Source organism: Pongo pygmaeus, chromosome 4 (assembly GCF_028885625.2).
Source record: "Pongo pygmaeus isolate AG05252 chromosome 4, NHGRI_mPonPyg2-v2.0_pri, whole genome shotgun sequence".
In the NCBI taxonomy this organism is placed as follows: domain Eukaryota; kingdom Metazoa; phylum Chordata; class Mammalia; order Primates; family Hominidae; genus Pongo; species Pongo pygmaeus.
In genome coordinates, this window is record NC_072377.2 from 131,704,220 (window position 1) to 131,726,508 (window position 22,289).

Genomic DNA, 22,289 nt, shown 5'->3' on the forward strand with positions numbered 1-22,289 from the left:
GATAGACTGGATAAAGAAAATGTGGCACATATACAACATGGAATACTATGCAGCCGTAAGAAGAATGAGTTCATGTTCTTTGCCAGAACATGGATGAAGCTGGAAACCACCATTCTCAGCAAACTAACAGAGAAACAGAAAACCAAACACCGCATGTTCTCACTCATAAGTGGGAGTTGAACAATGAGAATAATATGAGTACAGGGAGGGGAACATCACACACCAGGGCCTGTTGGGGGGTGGGGAGCAAGAGGAGGGATAGCATTAGGAGAAGTGCCTGATGTAGATGACGGGTTGATGGGTGCAGCAAACTACCATGGCACATGTATACCTATGTAACAAACCTGCACAATCTGCATGTGTATCCCAGAACTTAAAGTATAATTTAAAAAAAAAAAATAGCAGTGAGCAATAAAAACTTAGATTTAAGTCTAAAGAGTAGTTTGTAATGTGGTTGTGAAACTAAGTGAAATTTACAACAATAAATTTTGAAAAGATATACATATATAAAATTTAGATTTAAAACATATATTTTGTTTATATAATATTTATAAATTATATTTATATGTTTATATATTTATAAATTATATTTATATAATATTTATAAATTATATTTATATATTTATATAATATTTATAAATTATATTTATATATTTATATATAATTTATATTTATAAATATTTAAAATAATAGATAATATATACTATTACATATAATTTATAAATGTTTAAAATAATTTATACTATATAATAGTATATATTATACAATAATATATGGTTATATTATATATAATAATGTATAAAAAGAATATATATATATATATATATATATATATATACACACACACACCATACATACATAAATGAATGACCTAAAGTTCCCTAGAGGTGTGAGATGAAGAGAGAGGTAGGGAAAGAGGAAGTAAAGCATGATAGTTTTCAGCTTGAAAAAGAAGGGTCTACATATGTTTCTGGGTTCTTAACATTGATGGAGAATAAATTAAAACATGTTTTGCAAAATTTTAGACAAAACAAACTTTAAATGAGACCATTAGAGGAGAAAAAAAAACTCACAGAAAGTATTATTATTCCAAAAGATGGCAAAGTGTGTGTGGAAGGGGGGAGGGGGGAGAGAGAGAGAGCGACAGAGAGAGAGAGAGAGAAAGGAAGAAGAAGAAGAAGAAAGAAGAAGAAGAAGAAGAAAAAGAAGAAGAAGAAGAAGAAGAAGAAATTTAAAGAATCTATGAAGTAAGACAGAAGGGATAAAAAGCTCATGAATTAGATTTATCTATGCAACTTTATTTACAGGCCATAATGGAGTAAATGCTGTTGGATTTACCCTCACACTACAATGAAAGAAAATATGTAAAGTGACCATTTTAGGCATTGGAAAATTGGCAGTGTATGATTAGAGTCTTAGAGAGACAGAAATAACATGAGGTAAGCACCACATTTTATATCTGGGAGCACTTTCCTGAATGTGGGGCACAGAGAAATGGAGGCCAAGTGAAGATCATTAGTCTGATTGAGCTGAGCGGGCAGAAATGGAAACACAGGGCTCTAGAGAAAGCTGGAATTTGCAGGGTAGGACTCCAGAGAGGGAGAAGCAGTAAAGAAGAAAAGTCCCAGAAGTCTGTGTAGATATTCTTCTTAGCTTTTTGGCTGAGAACTGGTCTGGGCTTTGCACGTCAGGTTGAGATTCTGCAAGACCTCACAATTCTGAAAAGTAGAAGCTGCAAAGGAGTTAGCAAAGGAAAGGAAATGCCAGAGATCTGCACGGCTAAGAGATATTGCAGTCTTAGCCCAGCTATAATGGAAAGACTTCACCATATGCATCAGTCATTTAGTTGAAACCACTCTATAGAAACAAGGACTATGATCATATCTAAGGATTTAAGTAAAAAAGGGGTATAGCCTAGCCCAAACAAAGCATAAAATGAAGCCTGAAGGATCAAGAGAATGAGCCGGTTGTGTAGTTGCTGGCCAGAACAAAATATTATACTTTTAAAAGGGAGGCAATATAATCCAAACTGTGTATAATAGATCATCTGCAACATTTTATGTGCAATAGAAAATTACTATAGAGGCAAAGAACCAGGAAAATATGACCCATAACAAAGATTATAAAAAATACAATAGAAAGAGATCCTGAGATGACTCAGATTTTGGAGTTAGAACACAGTTTTTAAAACAATGTTTATACACATGTTCAAAGATTTAAATGAAAACATGAATGTAATGAATGAACAGGTGGGAAATCTCAAAAGAGAAAAGCAAGGTATAAAAAATACCTAACTAAAAATACTAGAAGTAATAATTTCCCTCAGTGGCTCAAGAGGAGATTGGATAATGCAGAATAAAAGATCAGAGAATTGAAAAACACAATGATGGAAGATAACAAAATGGAAAAACAAAGAGAAAATGTATTTTAAAACATGGATAGAGCCTCGGAATCTTGTGGGATAATATCAGTTGTCCCATATGTAGGGAAGTCTCAGAAGCAAAGGAAAAGGAGAATGAATCAGAACTATTCCAAGAAATAATAACGAAAGGTGAACTTGGTGAAAAAAAAATCAATCTGCAGATCTAAAAACACCAAAGCAGTATGTCTTTTAAAGTATTCTTCAAGATTGAAAATAAAAAAAAAAAATTTTAAATTAATGTAAACTGAAACTATTTGTCCACAATAGCCATGGTACTGAAAGAAATGCTAAAGAAAGTTCATCAAGCTGAAGATAAAACTTAGAACTACAGGAAGGAATGAAGACATTGGACATGGTAAACGTGGGCAAATATAAATAAATTTTATTTTCTCACCTTTAAATTTCTTTAAAACATAATTGACTGGTTCAAGCAAAAATAATAACAATGTGTTGTGGCTTGGGTACTGTGTTGTGGCATTTCTAATATATGTAATAGTAAAAATGACAATAGCATTACAAATTGGGTGGGGTAAATGGGATTCTACTGTTGGAAGATTCTTATATTCTATGTGAAATGTTATGGTATTAATTAGAAGTAGACTGTGATAAGTTAAAAATATATACTATAATCCCTAGAGCAATCACTAATACATACACAGAGAGAGAGAGAGAGAGAAAAGAGAGAGAGAAGAAGAAGAAGAAGGAGGAGGAGGAGGAGGAGGAGGAGAGAGAAATACCCAATAGAGATAGAGGCAATAAAATGAGTACTAAATCATATTTCATTGATTTAAGAAGGTAGAAAAGGACAAATAAAAGAAACAAACATACAAACATGAGATGGAACAAATAGAATATGAACTGCAAGATAGTAAAATTAAAGTCAACCATTTAATTACATTGAATGTAAATGTACTAAATATTACAATTATGAGGCAGAGATTATTAGACTGGATATAAAAACAGGAGCCAACTAAAAGCTGTCTGTAAGAAAGTGTCTTTAAATAAAACCACATAGCTAGGTTGAAAGGAAAGACATAAAAAATTGTGGCTCATTCTGTTTTGTGCTGTGGAATCCCTGAGACTGGGTAATTTATAAAGAATAAAAATTTATTTATTGCAGTTTTGGAGGCTGAGAAGTCCAAGATCAAGGCAGCAGCAGGTTTAGTGTCTGGGAGGTTCTGGTCTCCACCTCCAAGATGTCATCTTGAATACTGCATCCAACAGAGGAGGCAACACTGTTGTTCACACGGCGGAAGAGTGAAAGGAGGAATGCAAACTTACCTCTTTATGGCAAACCCACTCCTGTGATACCAGCGTTGATTCATTTATAAGGGAGGAGCCCTCATGGCCTAATTACCTCTTAATGGTCTTACCTCTTAATACTATTAAAATGATAATTAAGTTTCCAACACATGCTTTTTGGGGGCCAATTTAAATGATAGCAAATATATACCATACAAATAGTAAGCATGAATAAAACTTATGTGGCTATGTTAATATCAGGCAAAATAGACTTCAAGATGAGGATTATTACTATAGATTAAAAAAACTTTCATAAGAAAGATCAGTTTGTCAAGAAAAAGATCAGTTTGTCAAGAAGACACAGTAATCTTAAATGTGTATTTACCTAATAACTATGTTTAACATCATTTCTGTCACATAGGAAGAATACATTAAATGTAGCTATTATTAATACAAGGATGACTCAACACAAGGAAATCCATTAATGTAATTTACGATATAAATAGATAAAAAAATTTATGACATTTCAATAAGGGCAAAAATGTATTTGCTAAAATTCAATGATCATTTGTGATTAAAAACAAGTAAACAATAAGTGTTGGTAAGCTAGCAATAGAAGGAAACTTCATTGAACTAATAAAGATTAGCATAAAACAAGAACAAACACCATGTGTGATGTAAATCATTAGAAACATTCTACTAAAGTTAGAGACAAGATAAACTTGCTCCCAGCACTGTTGTCATTTAACCTTGTAATAGAGGGCCTAACTCCAACCAATGCAAATATACAGACCAAAAAAGAATAACATGACACATAAATATTATAAAGAAAAGACACAGATATAATTATTTGGAAACCAAAGATTGCCATGCAAATCCAAGGAATTATCTGAAAAAATTATTAGAATCAGTAAAATTCAGTATGACAGACACAAAATTAACATAGAAAAAATCAATGCTTTCCTACATATTATCAATAATATACTAAAGAATGAAACAGAGAAAAAACCTATTTACAATAATAATAAAAAACCCTAACTATTGTAAGATTCATATGTTGAAAACTGTAAAATATAGAAAAAAAGTCCAATAATGCAGATATGCAGGTCTTTCCTAAACAGAAGGCATTTTTTTTTGAGATATCAGTCCTCCTCAAGTTAATTTAGAAATGTAATGCAATCCTAATCATTATTTATGAAACTTAACAGGCTATTTTATTGGTCAAATCGTAGACAAAATAGCAAGTAACCTGGAAAACTCCTAGAAGAAAAAATGAGGGAAACTTGTCTTTTGGAAATTAAAACAAATTTGAAAATATAAAAGTATAGGGTTTGTGCAGGTATAGGCAGAGATATTGGTTAATAAGATTGGATGGAATCTAGGAGGAGCAGTATGTACATCAGGATTTAGTATAGTAAAGAGCACTGGATCTCAAGCCAGGCCACACAGTAGCTGTGCGTTCTTGGAGAAGTTACTTAAACTCTTTGTGCCTTGGTTTCCTTATGTGTAAAAGAGGGATCATTATACTACCTACGTCTTATGGTTGTTGTGAAGATTAAATACATTAATATACAGAAAGCACTTAGAAGAGTGCCTGAAATATGGTCAGAACTATGTAAGTGCTTGCTGCTATTAATAATAAAAATGGCAAACAATTAAGTAGGAAAATGAATTACTTTACAAATTAGGGTGAAGCTTGGTTATCCATTTTCAAAGCAATACAGTTAGGGGTGATTGGTTATTCATTTTGAAAGAAATACATTTAGACATATGCCTTAAACCATACCCAAAAAGCTAAACATAAAAGTACTAGATATAGCTGCAGAAAAAATATAAGCTTGGGGTAAAGAAAGCCTATCGAAGTAAGATATAAAACATTAAAACCATAAAGGAAAATAATCAAATATTTAAATACATTAAAATTTAAAAGGAAACTTCTGTATGCAAAAGATGTAGTAACATAATAGACAACCTTCAGCCTGGATATATATTTGCATTATATTAGCAAAGGATTAATATCACTAAACATCAATAGGAAAATAACAATCCCTCTAATAGAAAAAAGAATGATGGATGTTAAAAAGGAATTTATAGAAAAAGAAATACAAATGTTCAATAAACTCTACAAAATATTCGACCTCATTGGTAATCAGATAAATGTAAATTAATGTGATACATTTTAATCAATTTTCACTAATCAGATTAACAAAATTATAGAAGCTTTATAATACCCAGGGTTAGTAAGGATATGATAGATTAACACAATGATACCTTATTGGTAGGAGGATAAGATGACAAAATCTTTTTGGAGAAAATTTTTTTACTATCTATTAAGATTAAAACTGTCTTTTTTTTTACTTAGTTATCCCACATTTATGATCTTATTCTGAAGAATATTTTGCATGCAGTGGGCCAAAAATCTATGTACAAGAATGATCATGGCAGGTTTATTCATGATAGTGAAAAGAGGGAAACATCCAAATACTCATAGTAGAAGAGTAGTTAAAGAGTGTATGGTAAAGCCATAATGTTGAATACTATGCAGCTATTAAAAAGGATGAAGTACATATAGTTTCATATCATTTATAATATATATGTGAAAAGCTTTTCAAGGAATAAGTGAAAGAGTAGTTTCAGAATAGTTCTATTTATTCTTTACACATGCATTAATGCACATACACTTGCATGTTGTGTTTACATATAAATATGTGAGGGCATAGGAAAAATAATGAAAATAAAAGTACTAAATTGTTAATTGTGGTTAACTCTGGGGATGGGTGGGGTAGGGTGAGAGAGACAGATTGCATTTTTAGTCTTTTCAATTAGGTATAGTTTTAACTTTCTATGATGAAAGTCCACTTATATGCATCTTGTATAATAAAGGACAATGAAACATAATAGAAGAATAGCTACTGAAGATCCCAAAGAAAGACCAGGAGGCAGGTTGTTTTCTTGACAAATGCTCTTAATATCTAATTCCTATGACTTTAGCACTGTTTCAGTGCAAAGACATGAATTTTTTTTTTTGAGACAGAGTCATTAATTTTAATTCATTTAATATGGCTAGCATAATCATGAAACCAAATTTGACAAAGATAACATAGGGATAACACAACACTACAATTCATACTCATAAACACGGATACAAACATTTAAAATAAAGTGCTGAAAAATCCAGTTAATAACGAAGTACTGTTTCTTCTAAAAATGCAAAAGTGATTTAACACTTTGGCAAATATTAATGCTTTTCATAGGTTAAAAGAGACAAAGCATGTGATTGTCTAGAGGTGACTTTTCCACCTATTGATCTATTTGTTTAAAAAAAATTTATTGAGCCAGGGATTATTCTAAATTCTGGTATAAAGGCAAATACAAATATGATAAAGTATGAAGGAGTGTTTAGATAGGGGAAGTCCTAGATATGAAAGAAATAGATAATCAAGCTTCTATCTGATAGAAATAGAAAATAATATTCATGTTAGGGAAAACCAGGAGTATTCCTATTCAAGTTGGAAGCAATACAGTCAATTATTACGATTATTAAAGCTGTGTTTAATAAGTACTAACCAAGGCAATAGGCTATATAAAAGAAATGTCATATATATTGGAAAAGAAAATTATAATACACAATTATAGTTATTTGTACATTTATATGATTCTCTACCTAGAAAACTGAAGATAATGAGTTGAAAAAGTATTAGGAGATAGAGATAGGCATTTAGTAAGGTGTCAAGTTACAAGAAAAATATAGAGCTTTCCTGCACACTAGAAACAGCCAGTTATCATACGTATATAATGGAAAAGGGTGTCATTATAATAGCAAAAATGACATAGCAGGCCCAGGCAAAAATAACAGAAAATTCACAGGACTTATAACAAGAAAATGATAAACTTTTTTTGAGAATAGAAAAGAAGTCTCAACCATGTTTCTAGAGGAAAATACTGAGAATTAGAAAGATGTCAGTTCTCCTTAAATTATCTTTCCATAAACTCAATGCAATTCTAATAAAAAACAATAATGTAATTTGAGAAAAAATTGAAAAATAGTTCTTATTTAAAATTTTAATTTTTATTTTTGTCAAAGTCATACATATTCACTTTAAATATGCTGAGTTCTGCTAGCTTATAACAGCAGTCTACAGCTTTGCACTTTCTAGCTTCTGATTCCCATTTCCAAAGTAAAAAATTTCCAACAGTTTAAGCAGTTTTTACTGGTATTTACATCCATATTTTCAAATAAGCAGATTTTTCTGCTATTTAAGTTTTGTTTTTCTTTTTCAGTTTTGAATATTATCTATTGACTTCCTACTATTGAAGATAGGAGTTAGTTTTCTTAAGCACTCCTCAAACCCCAACCAGTCTCCCTCCCCCAACGCAAATACACCCTACACAAATGCACAATCATTTAATCTTCTTTGGTTCTATTCATATACAGTGTTAAAATTATAATGTCTATATAAATATCATTCACAGGTGAGTCTCACAATATTCTACAATTTCCTTTTATAATGGAAATGAAGCACTGTTTCTTGTAAAAATGCAAAAGCATTTTTTTATGACAAATATTAATACTTTTCATAGGTTAAAAGAGATAAAGCTTTTCCAGAAAAGCTAATAATTATTTCATTTTTTTAAAAAGTTGCATTGTGGCTGGGTGCAGTGGCTCACACCTGTAATCCTAGCACTTTGGGAGGTTGAGGTGGGTGATCACCTGAGGTCAGGAGTTCAAGACCAGCCTGGCAAACATGGCGAAACCTCGTCTCTACTAAAAATACAAAAATTATCCAGGTGTGGTGGTGCATGCCTGTAATCCAAGCTACTTGAGAGGCTGAGGCAGGAGAATTGTTTGAACTCAGGAGGCGGAGGTTGCAGTGAGCCAAGATCACGCCACTGTACTCCAGCCTGGGTGACAAAGTGAGACTCCATCTCGAAAAAAAAAAGTTGCTTTTTTATTGATATTGATATCGTAATCACCTGACAGGTTCTTTTTGCCCCCTGCACAGATAAAACCAACTCACTGAGACAGTGGTATTGCAGTAGAGAAAGAGTTTAATTAATGTAGAACTAGCCAAGCAGAAGATGGGAATTTATTACTCGGATCAGCCTCATTGAGAACTGATGGATAATTTGGTGGGCAGGGGGCCAGGGAATGAGTGCTGTTGATTGGTTGGGGATGAAATCATAGGAATGTGGAAGACAGTCCTTATGCACTGAGTCAGCCTCTGGGTGGAGGCTGCAGGACTGGTTGAATCATGAGTCACAGGTCCAGGTGGAGTCAGTTGGTTGCCAGAATGCAAAAGTCTGAAAATCATCTCAAAAGAACAATCTTAGGTTTTACAATAGTGATGTTATCTATAGGGGCAATTGAGGAAGTCACAAATCTTGTGACCTCTGGCCTCGTGACAACTGAGTGGCAAGGGATTATAGAAAAGCAAGCTAGGGAACAATGACTGGTTATCATTTAACTATGCCTACATTTTAGCAAAATTCAGGCCCTTCTTATAATCCTAATCTCATAGCCTTTCAATAGTCTTACAAAGGCAATTTTGGTTCCCAGACAAGGAGGGGGGCAGTTTTAGGGAAGGACTATTATCATCCTTGCTTGGCCTACACCCAGGAATGAGTGAGGAAGCCAGCCTATGAAGCTAGAAGCAAGACGGATTTAGCCATGCTACTGTCTCTCACTGTCATAAACTTTGCAAAGGTGGTTTCAATACAATGGATAGAGCTAAAGGGGAGGAGAGAGTAAGAATGAAAATAAGAACCTCTTAATACATTCAAGCACTTAAGGAAAATCTAAGAACTCCAGTTCTTGAAAATATGGATTTTGAATCCATCCTTCCACTCCACAATAGATTTGTCTCTTTCTAGTCTTACTGTCTTGCTGTGTTTCAGGACATTCCTTTCATTGTCATCCTGGGAACACAACCTCCTTTTTTGATGTTAGAGCTCCCATTTGTTGGATTCTATGTCTTCCTCTTTCATGGTTTACAGCCTTGTTTGTGGGGAGCACTTTATTGAGTAGATTCCAGGGAACCGTGCTACAGAACTGACCTAGGGAGGAAATGCTACTGCTACTGCCCCAACAGGCACCAGAGAAAACTGCTGTTGCTTCTGCATCCCCCAGCTCAAACCAACTACTGGTATCCTCTGGGAAATCTGTGCTCCCATGACTGCCCTAACCAAAGCCTGGAAGCCTCTGCAGTCATCTGTGCCTGTAAGTTAAAACTGTACCTGGTGTTGTGTTTTTAAAATTAATCTGTTAGACCCTTTTCTTTGAATACATCTTTACAAGCTGTGTTTTTAAATGTTAAGAAGTGTTAATGTTAAAAAAAAATTCCTCCATTCTCTTTACACAGATTGGAATAATTTGAGCTTGATCAGGTGATATTCAAATGGATTAATTCTCATTAAGTTGGTGAGTAAAAACAACCTGTGATGACAAACTTAGTTTATAATTTTAAGTTAACATACACAGTTTTTTACAACAGTCGTTTGACCAAAGGAGATAGTCCTTGATGTTTCCTGTTAATAATTATCCCTGATGTTTATTATTGATGTTTCCTCAAGGATATCCTTTATCCTTGATGTTTTCTTTTAGTAATTTTCCTTCCACTGACCACCCCCACAATCCTGCTCCATGGTCGTAAATCCCCACTTGTTCCTATTGAAGTCAGAGTTGAGTCTGATCTCTCTCCCTTGCAGTGAGACCCTATTACTGTGGTCCCTATACCTATTGCTAAGGGCTCCCTTGCTTTGAGTAAAGTCTGCTTTAACAAGTGTCATGAATATATTTTCCTTTAACCGTAGTAACTTATATCACATGGTCTAATTGCAAGTGTGTAAGTCAACATTTTATAGAAATATTAAAAATAAACCTTTGTAGGGTAGAAGAGGGAAAGCTTCCCCTTCACCCTCTGAAGACTCACTGAAAATAAACTGATGAAAGGAAGATTAATAGGAGAAAAAGCCATACAAAATTTATTTAATGTGCCCTGGGGAGAATCACAGGACAGTGATTACCCTAACCCCATGGGGTCCAGTTGGTTATATACTCTTCTTCATAGGGAAGAGGGAGATGGTGAGTAGGGTATAGGAGTAAATGATTTGCAGGGGAAATGAATGAGTCCCAAGAACAATGGCCTTGGGCAAAGTTCCTGTGAGCTCTGGAGGAAGTGGCTGCAAGGTGAGAGGCAGAACTTCATTGTGAGCAAAGGTTGTCTTATGCAGATAGAGTCTCCCAGTTAATCTCTTGGAGCTACTTCTCATAGATGAAAAGTCTTTCTGTGTGTGGGAGTGACTCCCAGTCCCTTCTCTGTGGCAATTGACTCTTCTCCAGTGGTTAATCTTTCCTGGCTATTTGATGAGATTCCTAGGGGAGAGTATTAAGACAATTGCATTTCTTTTGATTAAAAAAAAAAAAAAAAGCTTTCTTAGCCAAATAAGGAAATTCCAGAGAGAATCCCTCCTGGTTCTCTGGGAAAGAAAGAGAATACCAGAGACAGGGCTTTGGGGGAAGGTCAGAGAGACTGGTTCTGTGGCTTATTTCTGAGGCTTTTCAATTTCCTTTGATTCAAAGAACTCAGCATGACAAGCGCCATATTTTGTGGTACTGCCTCTTGTGCCTCAGCAGGGCAAATAAAAAGGATTACCTTTGTAAACCAAAAAGTATCTGAGAAAAGTCTCAATCAATTTAGAAGTTTATTATGCCAAGGTTAGGGACATGCCCGTGACAGTCTCAGGAGGTCCTGAGTGCCATATTAGGGGTATCTTTTTCTGTATCCCCAACACTTTCAAGTATTATAAGAAAGCTTTGTTCTTAGCAAACTGGCCTAGGCAGAAACTCAACTTTTTGGAGACAAAAAAAAGTATAATTCTAACTTAGATTTCTTAGAAATAGGTAGGTACATAATTGCTAAATATTACTTATATATTTGTAAAGTTGTAAGAGCTGTCACAAAGAGTAAACAGACTTATTTTTTCACATTTATTAAAAATTAAGATTTGTTTCTACTACTTGAATAACATTTGCTATCAAGTGCTCAACTAAAGAATATCTGTAACATAGTGATGAAACTATTTTCTGCAAGTCCATGGGTTTAAATTGTTTAAATAGACGGGTGACAATATGAATCAGATGGAGACCCATCAATCTGATACTTAGCTTTAATTTCCAATTGTGCTCAGTATTCTTGCTTGCATAGCAAATTCTCTTCCTGCTGGAATAAAAGCATGAAAAAATTTTCCTAATCTCAGAATTGAGACCAAGTGACTTTTATGTTAGCATCAGTCATTCTCTCTTTGGGGTAATCTATGACAACACTGAGAAAATGAGATTGGTTTTAAGAGTTTGGAATACAAATGAGGATGAAGAAAATAAAGAAATAAGGAATTATGTAATGGTAGTAGTGGCTTCAAGCACTGTACCTTAAATTCTACTAAATTAATTATAGAACAGAGTTATAAGTACTTTCATGTTCCAAGTTAGAGCAATTTTGAGTTGAATATCATCCATTAGTAATTATTTGATTTTTTTTGCTTCAAATTTGGAACAATATTACTTTGAAAGATACACAAGGAAAAAATAGGATTGTAAGACAAAATTTATAGACATTTCTCTGAGTTTCCCTTACCTAGTGCTAAGGTTTGTTTGTTCCCTCCAAAACTTATGTCAAAATTTAATTGCCATTGTGATGATACTGGAAGGTGGGGCCTCTAATAGGTATTTAGGTTATGAGTGTTCCACCCTAATGAATGGACTAATGCTGTAATTGCAGTAATGGATTTGCTCTCTCTTGCTCTCTCCTGTCCTCTTTTTGTCCTTCTGCCATGTGATGCATTTCATCATGTGTGATGTAACAAGAAGGCAGCTTGCAGTTTACAGGTCCTTGATCTTGAACTTCCCAGCCTGCAGAACTTTGAGAAATAAATTTCTGTTCACTATAAACTACCCAGTCTATGGCATTCTCTTATAGTAACACAAAACAGACTGAGACACCTAGTTATATATCCATCTTTTGATCAAGGCGACTATGGTGGTGAGGGTCATTGGAGAATTGCTGAGGGGGCGACAGTTATATAGTAAGACTTCTGATCTTAGCTGTGTCCAAGAGCCCATTACAATATAATTTGCATTTATGAGATGATCTGAGCTTGAAATCTGAACAATTCTAGATGAGAATAGGCAGCAGAGGAGGATACAGTGAGGCTGATTGTGACCCTCCATGATGCAGGATTGGTAAACACAGAATGGGGGAGGCGATGCTTAAGATGATCAAAATAATCATCTGCCACTCCCAGGCCAAAGACCTAGTTCTGTATAATTGGGATGTACACTTCTAGGGCTATGATCTTCTCAGTCTATAACTTTTTACTTTTCCATGATCTAACAATCTCTATTTTGAGCTTCCATTCTATTTGGTGGTAGAAAATTAACAGAGTCCATTCTTCATTCTTCCAAGGTCTGAGGGATGATGGGTCCTTGAGTTGCACTGAAATGTCAAAGGGGGAGAGTGTGGTCTCAGGACATCATCTGTCCTGTGTGGAATTTGCTGTGACCTAGAAATTATCTGGTTCCTAGTTGTCATTATCCTGCTGTTGTGATATACAATATAATGTCCACATTCCTACAATGTTTCTGGCTTTGTGTGGCTTATACTGCTGTATCCCCTAATCATGGCTGCAAGACCCCTCCAGGTCTATCAGCCCCCTCTCAGCTAAATTGCTCAGCTTTTAGGGGTAACTTTTGGATGATGTCTTGTGCCACTCTGGAACCATGGGAAACTGGGGAGTTGTCTCAAGCCCTCTCTGCCTAGAGAGACTGCCGTGTCATGGTATTTCAGGGTGTCAGTTAACGTGTTTCCAGCTGCGAATAACAAGAAACTTATCTTAAACTACCTAAGTGAAACTAGCTTATACTGTATAAGAATTCAAGAGGTGGCCGGGCACGGTGGCTCATGCCTATAATCCCAGCACTTTGGGAGGCTGAGGTGGGCAGATCACCTGAGGTCAGGAGTTCGAGACCAGCCTGGCCAACATGGTGAAACCCTGTCTCTACTAAAAATACAAAAATTAGCCAGGCATGGTGGTGTGTGCCTATAATCCCATCTACTCAGGAGGCTGAGGCAGGAGAATCACTTGGACCTGGGAGGCAGAGGTTGCAGTGAGCTGAGATCACGCCACTGCACTCCAGCCTGGGCAACAGAGTGAGTCTCCATCTCAAAAATAAATAAGTAAGTAAATAAATAAATAAATGTAAAAAAAATAAAAAAGAATTCAAGAGGTAAGGTGGGTTTCAGGCTGTGTTGATCCAACCGTTCAATAATGCAATTAAACACCCAGGTTCTCTGTGTTTCTCTACACTGCCTCTGACATGTTACCTTTGTTCTTGAGCAGACTCCTGTCTTGGTTGTTTGATAGATGTAAGGAGAAAATAGGGATTTCTCTTTTATATCTAGTTGGTTTCTCATGATTCACACTTAAGAATAAAGAGTGTTCCCAGAAGTTTCTGGTAAATCTCCCTTCATGTCTCATTGTCATAACTAGGTCGCATGCTCATTTCTGAACCAATTCTTAGAAAGATAAATGGAATTACTCTTACACCAAAATGAGGCTGAACCTGAAGCTGAGGTAACTCTGTCACTCATTGTCTCCTGTTGTACTTGGCTATGTGATGGAGAGATGAGTATCTGGACAAAATTTAAAAATGTATTAGGAAGAGAACAAGGAAGATGGATATTCTCTGAGTAATACTACCAATCAGAATTTAGTTAGGAAAACAAACCACTCTAGGCATTTCAAGCAGAGTGGATTTTAACGAAGGGAGTAAAGTGACAAAATTATTGGAAGGGATAAAAGAGACAAAAGGAAGGGGGATAATATGATGTTAGTCAGTGCTCAGGAACTTTAGGAAGGTGCTACTGCTCCTGCAGGAAACCACAACTGCGCAATCCCTCATTCCTCTGAAACTATTCTCGTTTGTTCCTGTAATTCCTACAGTAGTAGAAACAGGAACTGTAGTGCAGTTCAGTACAGTACAGGAACTGTAGTGCAGTTCCTATGGGGCACTCTGCTCCAAAGCCAAAGCAAGGAGAAGATGTGCCTCTGCCTTCCTTCTTCCTTTTTATTTTAATAAACATATTTATTGAGATATAGTTTATATACAATACAATCCAATCATTTAAAATATATAATTCAATGCCTTTAGTGTATTCACAGAGTTGTGAATTCATCACCACTATAAATTTTAGAACATTTCATTACCTCCAAAAAGAAATCCCTTCTCGTTAGACATCACCCCTCAATCCAAATCCGCTTATACCCCACTATCTGGCTCTGGGCAATCAGTAATCTGCTTTTTGTCTGTATAGGTTTGCCTAATCCGGACATTTCGTAGAAATAGAATCTTACAATAAGTGGCCGTTTGTAATGGACACTTTTAGTTAGCATAATGTTCTCAGTGTTATGGTTCATTCATTCTTGTAATATGTGTCAATATTTCATGTGATCTGATTACTAAATACATTGCATAGTATCAATATACCACGTTTTACTTATCCATTCATTAGTTAAAGAACATTTGGGTTATTTCTACTTTTTGGTTATTGTAAATAATGTTGCTATGACCATTTGTGTACAAGGTTTTCTGTGGAATTATACATGTTGAGTGTATACTTAGGAGTGGAATCGCTGGTTCATATGCTAACTCTAACCTTTTGAAGAATTGCTGTGCTGATTTTAAAGCAACTGCCCCATTTTACATTCCCACCAGCAATATATGAAGGTTCCAGTTTCTCCACATTATCACTGACAGTTCTTATTATCTGTTTTTTAAAAAATTTTTATTATTGCCTTCTTAGTGGGTATGAAGTGATATTCCATTGTGATTTTGATTTGCATTTCCCTAATGTCTAATAATATTGAACACTTTTTCTTGTGCTTATTAGCCATTAGTATATCTTCTTTGGATAAATGTCTGTTCAGATGCTTTGCCCAGTTTTTAATTGGATCATTTGTCTTTTTATTATTGAGTTATAATAGTTCTTTATGTGTTCTAGATACAAGCACCTTGTCAGATACATGATTTGCAAATATTTTCTCTTACATCATAGTCTGTCTTTCCACTTTTTCTTAATGCCCTTTGGTATATGAGAGTTTTTAATTTTGATGTAGTCTAATTTACCTGTAATTCCTTTTGCTGCTTGTGCTTTGGGTATCATATCTAAAAATCTATTGCCAAATCTGAAATCATGAAGATTTACTCTCTATGTTATCTTCTAGGAATTTTACAGATTTAGTAGGTACAATTAGGTCTTAGATCCATTTTGAGTTAATTTTTGTGTATGATGTAAGGAAGGGGTCCAACTTCATTCTTTTGCATATGGCTATCCAGGTGTCCCAGCACTTCCCTTTAATCTTGTGCAAGTCCCTTCTACTGGCAAGTCTGGAACCAAAATTAGGCTAAAAAGGGAAATTGGAAAATGTAGTTTTCAGATGTCTAGCCCCTGTGATATAAGAGAGAGTTTACAAGGGTGGGGACCAACCCACAGTATTTATCACCTAACTACCATAAACATTAGGCTTCTGTGGGGGTTGCTGTCTCTTGGGTGTCTAGACAGAAAGCAGGCCACATGCCTCCTTTTGTTCAAAGATCCTAAACCTATCAAGGATCACTTTATCACCCTCAAATCTTGGGATGGATGCAGAATGTGGGATCCCAGCTCACTCTATTTTATTTCTCTCATCTCTGTTCTTCCTTCTCCCTAGTCCACAGAATTCTAAAATTGAGTCTAAGAAAAACTCTGTCCTATATCTTTCCAGATATTTCTGCCTTCCACACTTGTGTTCTCTATCTCTATCTCTTTCTTCTCTTAGATTGGATCCTTAAGTAAAACTGCCTGAAAAGGAGGGCCTTGGTAGAGATGAGGAAAATTTTGTTATTAATTAATACTTTGAAATTTTATCCTGCCATACACTGGTAGAAATAGAGATGGGATGGGTGTGGAGTGGGGCAAATTATTATAGTACTTGCTGAAAGTAACAATAGTAGCCATTTTAAGATAAAAGAGCAACAACAAAAAAGTCCTACTTCTTTAAGAAATATATGCATATGAGCATATGAGGTGTTGTCTACCTTTAAAGGTATATTGCCTTGCTTTTCTTAATTTCAAAACAATTTGAAACATACTATGGTAAGCTTTTAAAAGAAGGAAAGAAAATCTTAAAGGTACAAGATTATTTTAGACTGAATATTAGACAATAGAAAGCAGCCCTTTGCCTGACAGATTGGGAAGATGGGTTCATGAATGTGATGCAGTGTGTCAGAGACAGGAATAAGATTTGGTGAAGGAAGAGGGATTCTCAGGGGGAGGTGAATAATTATAGATAAGAAGCTAAAATTAATAGATAAGCAGGACATTCATGCCTTTGCTATAGATTTCCAGTTATGACTAAGCAGGTATTAGAGGGTAATTTGGCAATGGTTTTACAGTTGTATTTTATAATGAACCATAGCATACTAATATAGACTAAATTGTTTAAACATCTTGGGAGACTTTAATTTATTCAGCTTAAGAGCTTAGTTGAAGGGAAAAAAAATAGTGGAAAGTAAGCTGTAGGATTGCTTTTCCTGAATTCTAAATTTAGCTTAAGCATATTTCTAATCTTCTATGCCAGGAATATTTTCTTGAAAATGCATTTGAATTGATTAATCTGATCATCTTTATTAATACAGGATTTGGACAGACATAAATATGCTTACTGTATTTTACTGTGTCAGTTTTTAGGCTAAGTAATCCTGTAAATGATTAGTTAATTATATTCTGTTCGATTACCAAGGTACTTAACTTAAATCCAGTATGATCATAAAAGGTAAGTAAATCTTCAGTGACAGTGATGGAGATTCCACACATGGTTACATTTGAGAAGGCAAAAGGAACTGCATCATGTGACCAGAGCCTGCACAATGTAATTCCCATTACATTATGACAGAAATTTAAAAGAAATAGACTGGGAAGAGCAACACAAATTCACAGCCACTGTTTTGGGTCTGATGACCCGAAGACAAATAGTATTCCTCACCAAACTGATTCTCTTATGAAAGTAGGAGGGAAACTTTCCATTACCAGTTGTGTAAATTGCCCCTCTCCCTTTTCAATTTAGGCCAAGATGACCTCACATTACATATGGGTACTTGTTAATGAACTACAGAAAAGGAAAACACTATGTGAAAACTCAAGGATGTGGTATCAATATAACTCTCAAATTCAAAAAGGAAACTAGCATATTCAGAGTATCTCTAACATACCATCTCATTTAATCCTCATAACAGGCCTAGGAAGAGGGAATTATTATCTCTAGAGGTGGAAACTGTATCAGAGATATATTAGAATCTAGTTTGCCTGATTCCAAATTCTATGTACTTTTGATTGTTACATTTTGATAGCACTGTTTTAGGTGTGAAAGACAGAAACCAATTCAAATTAGCTGAAGAAAAGTGAGGGATGTATTGGCTCATAAAACTGAAAAGCATAGTGATAATCTTACTCAGTGAACAAGCTCAGCTGCAGGCATGGTTGGATCTAGAAGTCAAAATGGAACTCCTTCTCTCTGTGTCTTAGTTCTGCTTTTCTCTGTGTTGCACTCTCCATCAGGCAGGTTCTCAGGAGCTCTATCTTCAATCCCATGGAAAAGAGATCCTCTTTCCAAGTTTGAATAAAGTTTCAGGATTGAATCTCATTGTCCTGGCTTGGTCTAAGTAATCCTAAATACATGCTAAAAACAATTTGAAAGAAAAATAAAGACAAAAGGGTAGCTGCTTCAGAAACTGTGAATTCTAACTCTTTTTTAAAATTTCCATTTTTTTTAAAATTTTTATTATTATTATTATTGTTATTATACCTTAGGTTTTATGGTACATGTGCGCAATGTGCAGGTAAGCTACATATGTATACATGTGCCATGCTGGTGCGCTGCACCCACGAACTCGTCATCTAGCATTAGGTATATCTCCCAATGCTATCCCTCTCCCCTCCCCCCACCCCACAACAGTCCCCGAAGTGTGATGTTCCCCTTCCTGTGTCCATGTGTTCTCATTGTTCAATTCCCACCTATGAGTGAGAATATGCAGTGTTTGGTTTTTTGTTCTTGCGATAGTTTACTGAGAATGATGATTTCCAATTTCATCCATGTCCCTACAAAGGACATGAACTCATCATTTTTTATGGCTGCATAGTATTCTATGGTGTATATGTGCCACATTTTCTTAATCCAGTCTATCATTGTTGGACATTTGGGTTGGTTCCAAGTCTTTGCTATTGTGAATAATGCTGCAATAAACATACGTGTGCATGTGTCTTTATAGCAGCATGATTTATACTCCTTTGGGTATATACCCAGTAATGGGATGGCTGGGTCGAATGGAATTTCTAGTTCTAGATCCCTGAGGAATCACCACACTGACTTCCACAAGGGTTGAACTAGTTTACAGTCCCACCAACAGTGAAAAAGTGTTCCTATTTCTCCACATCCTCTCCAGCACCTGTTGTTTCCTGACTTTTTAATGATTGCCATTCTAACTGGTGTGAGATGGTATCTCATTGTGGTTTTGATTTGCATTTCTCTGATGGCCAGTGATGGTGAGCACTTTTTCATGTGTTTTTTGGCTGCATAAATGTCTTCTTTTGAGAAGTGTCTGTTCATGTCCTTTGCCCACTTTTTGATGGGGTTGTTTGTTTTTTTCTTGTAAATTTGTTGGAGTTCATTGTAGATTCTGGATATTAGCCCTTTGTCAGATGAGTAGGTTGCGAAAATTTTCTCCCATTTTGTAGGTTGCCTGTTCACTCTGATGGTAGTTTCCTTTGCTGTGCAGAAGCTCTTTAGTTTAATTAGATCCCATTTGTCAATTTTGGCTTTTGTTGCCATTGCTTTTGGTGTTTTAGACATGAAGTCCTTGCCCATGCCTATGTCCTGAATGGTAATGCCTAGGTTTTCTTCTGGGGTTTTTATGGTTTTAGGTCTAACGTTTAAGTCTTTAATCCATCTTGAATTGATTTTTGTATAAGGTGTAAGGAAGGGATCCAGTTTCAGCTTTCTCCATATGGCTAGCCAGTTTTCCCAGCACCATTTATTAAATAGGGAATCCTTTCCCCATTTCTTGTTTTTGTCAGGTTTGTCAAAGATCAGATAGTTGTAGATATGTGGCATTATTTCTGAGGGCTCTGTTCTGTTCCATTGATCTATATCTCTGTTTTGGTACTACTACCATGCTGTTTTGGTTACTGTAGCCTTGTAGTATAGTTTGAAGTCAGGTAGTGTGATGCCTCCAGCTTTGTTCTTTTGGCTTAGGATTGACTTGGCGATGCGGGCTCTTTTTTGGTTCCATATGAACTTTAAAGTAGTTTTTTCCAATTCTGTGAAGAATGTCATTGGTAGCTTGATGGGGATGGCATTGAATCTGTAAATTACCTTGGGAAGGATGGCCATTTTCACGATATTGATTCTTCCTACCCATGAGTATGGAATGTTCTTCCATTTGTTTGTATCCTCTTTTATTTCCTTGAGCAGTGGTTTGTAGTTCTCCTTGAAGAGGTCCTTCACATCCCTTGTAAGTTGGATTCCTAGGTATTTTATTCTCTTTGAAGCAATTGTGAATGGGAGTTCACTCATGATTTGGCTCTCTGTTTGTCTGTTATTGATGTATAAGAATGCTTGTGATTTTTGTACATTGATTTTGTATCCTGAGACTGCTGAAGTTGCTTATCAGCTTAAGGAGATTTTGGGCTGAGACAATGGGGTTTTCTAGATAAACAATCATGTCATCTGCAAACAGGGACAATTTGACTTCCTCTTTTCCTAACTGAATACCCTTTATTTCCTTCTCCTGCCTAATTGCCCTGGCCAGAACTTCCAACACTGTGTTGAATAGAAGTCGTGAGAGAGGGAATCCCTGTCTTGTGCCAGTTTTCAAAGGGAATGCTTCCAGTTTTTGCCCATTCAGTATGATATTGGCTGTGGGTTTGTCGTAGACAGCTCTTATTATTTTGAGATACGTCCCATCAATACCTAATTTATTAAAAGTTTTTAGCATGAAGGGTTGTTGAATTTTGTCAAAGGCCTTTTCTGCATCTATTGAGATAATCATGTGGTTTTTGTCTTTGGTTCTGTTTATATGCTGGATTACATTTATTGATTTGTGTATATTGAACAAGCCTTGCATCCCAGGGATGAAGCCCACTTGATCATGGTGGATAAGCTTTTTGATGTGCTGCTGGATTCTGTTTGCCAGTATTTTATTGAGGATTTTTGCATCAATGTTCATCAAGGATATTGGTCTAAAATTCTCTTTTTTTGTTGTGTCTCTGCCTGGCTTTGGTATCAGGATGATGCTGGCCTCATAAAATGAGTTAGGGAGGCTTCCCTCTTTTTCTATTGATTGGAATAGTTTCAGAAGGAATGGTACCAGCTCCTCCTTGTACCTCTGGTAGAATTCAGCTGTGAACCCATCTGGTCCTGGACTTTTTCTGGTTGGTAAGCTATTGATTATTGCCACAATTTCAGCTCCTGTTATTGGTCTATTCAGAGATTCAAGTTCTTCCTGGTTTAGTCTTGGGAGGGTGTATGTGTTGAGGAATTTATCCATTTCTTCTACATTTTCTAGTTTATTTGCGTAGAGGTGTTTGTAATATTCTCTGATGGTAGTTTGTATTTCTGTGGGATCAGTGGTGATATCCCCTTTATCATTTTTTTTATTGCATCTATTTGATTCTTCTCTCTTTTTTTCTTTATTAATCTTGCTAGCGGTCTATCAATTTTGTTGATCCTTTCAAAAAACCAGCTCCTGGATTCATTAATTTTTTGAAGGGTTTTTTTGTGTCTCTATTTCCTTCAGTTCTGCTCTGATTTTAGTTGTTTCTTGCCTTCTGCTAGCTTTTGAATGTGTTTGCTCTTGCTTTTCTAGTTCTTTTAATTGCGATGTTAGGGTGTCAATTTTGGATCTTTCCTGCTTTCTCTTGTGGGCATTTAGTGCTATAAATTTCCCTCTACACACTGCTTTGAATGCATCCCAGAGATTCTGGTATGTTGTGTCTTGGTTCTCATTGGTTTCAAAGAACATCTTTATTTCTGCCTTCATTTCGTTATGTACCTAGTAGTCATTCAGGAGCAGGTTGTTCAGTTTCCATGTAGTTGAGCAGTTTTGAGTGAGATTCTTAACCCTGAGTTCTAGCTTGATTGCACTGTGATCTGAGAGATAGTTTGTTATAATTTCTGTTCTTTTACATTTACTGAGGAGAGCTTTACTTCCAAGTATGTGGTCAATTTTGGAATAGGTGTGGTGTGGTGCTGAAAAAAATGTATATTCTGTTGATTTGGGGTGGAGAGTTCTGTAGATGTCTATTAGGTCCGCTTGGTGCAGAGCTGAGTTCAATTCCTATGTATCCTTGTTGACTTTCTGTCTCATTGATTTGTCTAATGTTGACAGTGGGGTGTTAAAGTCTCCCATTATTAATGTGTGAGAGTCTAAGTCTCTTTGTAGGTCACTGAGGACTTGCTTTATGAATCTGGGTGCTCCTGTATTGGGTGCATATATATTTAGGATAGTTAGCGCTTCTTGTTGAATTAATCCCTT

The 22,289-nt window shown here is 35.6% G+C and overlaps 1 protein-coding gene across 2 annotated transcripts in view; it reads left to right on the top strand.

Moving 5' to 3' along the window:
* MEGF10 (multiple EGF like domains 10) overlaps positions 1–22,289 on the top strand; it is a 241,187-nt gene that overhangs the window by 17,003 nt on the left and 201,895 nt on the right. The window contains exon 3 of one of the 2 annotated variants that reach the window (XM_063665197.1): positions 10,024–10,082. The exons of the other annotated variant lie outside the window; for it this stretch is intronic. The gene's annotated coding sequence lies outside the window, so the exon portion shown is untranslated. The remainder of the gene's footprint in view (positions 1–10,023; positions 10,083–22,289) is intronic. 2 annotated transcript variants of the gene reach the window in all.